This window comes from Arachis hypogaea, chromosome 2 (genome assembly GCF_003086295.3).
Source record: "Arachis hypogaea cultivar Tifrunner chromosome 2, arahy.Tifrunner.gnm2.J5K5, whole genome shotgun sequence".
Classification (NCBI taxonomy): domain Eukaryota; kingdom Viridiplantae; phylum Streptophyta; class Magnoliopsida; order Fabales; family Fabaceae; genus Arachis; species Arachis hypogaea.
This window is the reverse complement of record NC_092037.1, coordinates 61,721,528-61,724,368: the sequence shown is the minus strand read 5'-3', so window position 1 is coordinate 61,724,368 and position 2,841 is coordinate 61,721,528. Positions and strand designations below refer to the sequence as shown.

The 2,841-nt window shown below is 41.5% G+C and overlaps 1 non-coding gene across 1 annotated transcript; it reads right to left on the bottom strand.

Annotated features, from left to right (window-relative positions):
- Nucleotides 1-1,338: 1,338 nt before the first annotated feature.
- LOC112765341 (small nucleolar RNA R71) lies at nucleotides 1,339-1,442 on the bottom strand. The gene has a single exon (XR_003183644.1). It is a non-coding gene; the product is annotated as a small nucleolar RNA R71 (small nucleolar RNA).
- Nucleotides 1,443-2,841: the final 1,399 nt, after the last annotated feature.

The window sequence follows — 2,841 nt, the reverse complement described above, 5'->3', positions numbered from 1 at the left end:
CCAAGGGATTGGGAATTTGTTTGTTTTTAGAGAGAATTGGTGAGCCAAGGGATTGGGATCCAATCATATAAGATTGCCAAGCAAAATTCAATGAATGCATTGGTTGAGGAAGGGATAAAAATGTTTTGATTCGGAGATCTCAATATCTCCTGAAACCCAATGAATTCCCCATTTCTGATCTACCACTTTCTCTTTACATTCTGCAATTAAATTCATGCAATCACCCCGATCCCTTTTTAATTTCAGCAATTTAGCTTCTCGCTCTTTAATTCATGCAATTTAAGATTCCGCAATTCTCATCTAAATCTTGATTCCGCTCAACTAGAACACACTTCTAATCCGAATTGCTCACTCAACCAATCCTTGTGGGATTCGACCTCACTCTATTGTGAGTTTTTACTTGACGATAACCGGTGCACTTGCCAGAAGGAATTTTTGTCGATCGTGCAATTTCCTAAAATCGTAGCATCAAGTTTATGGCGCCGTTGCCGGGGATTGGTTTTCGATTGACAATTCTCAAATTGGAAGTTAACTAGATTGAGCATTTTTCTTGTTTTGTTAATTCAGTTCAAGTTACTTGTTGAATTTTAATTTCTGCACTCTGTTACTTGCTTTCTTTCTTTATGCCTTTAAATTCAAGCAACTAACTCACTGACTCACTAACTATTTGAATTAATTCCTCAACTGCTCTAACCATACTCTTCCATTAACCAAGAGTATTTCACTTGTTTGTTGCCTGTGCTGTGTTCTTGTATGACAGGTAGGAGAGGAGAGACATTAACTCCTCCATATACCGAACCAGAGAGGACCCTTCATAAACTTAGAAGGGAAGCAAGAGGGAAGAGAGTACTGGGAGAAGAAGAATCTGAAGGAGAATCTGAGGACAATTTTGAGGAAGCTCTAGATCTCAACATGGATAGAGAAGTTCACAACCATGAGAGGGCTGATGGAAACAATGCCATTCCAGAGAGGAGGGTTCTTGGTTCATACATAAATCCAACCTCTGGGAATTGTGGTAGTAGCATTCAGAAACCACCCATTCAGGCCAACAATTTTGAACTCAAACCACAGCTAATATCACTGGTGGAGAATCATTATTCATTTGGTGGGAGTGCTAATGAAGATCCAAACCAACATCTCACAAAATTCCTGAGAATTTGCGACACTGTGAAGTCCAATTGAGTCCAGGAAGATGCTTATAAACTGCTCTTGTTCCCATTTTCACTTAGGGACAAGGCAGCTAAGTGGCTGGAATCATTCCCAAAGGGGAGCCTAACAACCTGGGATGAGGTGGAAAGCAAGTTTCTGGCACGTTTCTACCCCCCACAAAAGGTTAATAGGCTTCGATCTGAGGTTCAAACTTTTAGACAACAAGATGGTGAAACCCTCTACGAGCCATGGGAGAGGTTCAAGGATTTGACAAGGAAATGCCCACCAGACATGTTCCATGACTGGGTGCAATTGCATATTTTCTATGATGGACTTTCTTATGAATCAAGGAAGGCTGTAGACCATTCATCAGGAGGTTCATTGAACAGGAAGAAGACTGTGGAAGAAGCCATTGAAGTGATTGAGACAGTGGCTGAGAATGAGTACTACTATGCTTCAGAGAGACACAAAACTAAGGGAGTCATGGAGCTGAACCATGTTGATACAATTCTAGCCCAAAACAAGGTGTTTGCCAAGCAACTAGCAGAGCTCACCAGGAAATTAGAAACAAATCAAGTGGCTGCCATACACACACAAGATCAAGAGGAAGTAAGCACTGAAGGAGGTGATTGGGAAGAGGCCAACTATGTGGGAAATCAACAAAGGCAACCATATGATCCACATTCCACCACTTACAACCCAGGCTGGAAAAACCACCCAAACTTTGGGTGGGGAAACCAGCAAACCCAATCACAAAACCACAAACCTTACAACCCCAACCAACATAACAATTCCACATACCAAAACTCCAACCAAAGATCATACCAAGCCACACAAAACACTTACTCCCAACCACCATATCATGGCCAAAATAATCAACCTGCCCAACCTAATCCGAGCCAACAATTTCAAGATCAATTAAACAGGATAGAAGGAATGCTTGCAACCATGGGTCAAGACATAACCGAATTGAAAGCCTTTAAGGAAGAAGTAAATTCTAACTTGCAAAACCAAGGAGCTGCCATCCAGAAGCTAGAAAATCAAATTGGGTATTTGTCTAAGCAAACCCCTGGGCCAAGCGTTTCTCATGCTGCCAAGGCTATTGCAAGGGAAGAATGTAAGGCCATAACCCTCAGAAGTGGAAAGAAGCTAAAGGAGATCTCAAAGGAAACCACAGAGGATGAAGCAAAGGAAAATGTGAGAGACAAGGAACAGGGACAATCTTTTACACCGTCTGCAACAAAAGAAAAAGAAAAAGAGGTCCCAAAGCCTTATACACCCAAAGCACCATATCCTCAACGTTTGATGAAAAGTGAAAAGGATGGCCAATTCTCCAGATTCTTGGAGATTTTCAAGAAGCTTCAAATCAACATTCCGTTTGCTGAGGCAATAGAGCAAATGCCACTCTATGCAAAATTCTTAAAGGAATTAATGACCAAGAAGAGAAGCTGGAGAAATGAGGAAACTGTGTTGTTGACTGAAGAATGCAGTGCCATCATTCAACACAAATTGCCTCAGAAATTGAAGGATCCAGGCAGTTTCCAAATCCCCTACATCATAGGAGAAGTCATGGTGGAGAAGGCCTTGTGTGACTTAGGGGCCAGTATCAATTTGATGTCTCTAACAATGATGAGAAGAATGAAGATTGAGGAAGCCAAACCAACAAGAATGGCCCTCTAATTGGCAGATCGA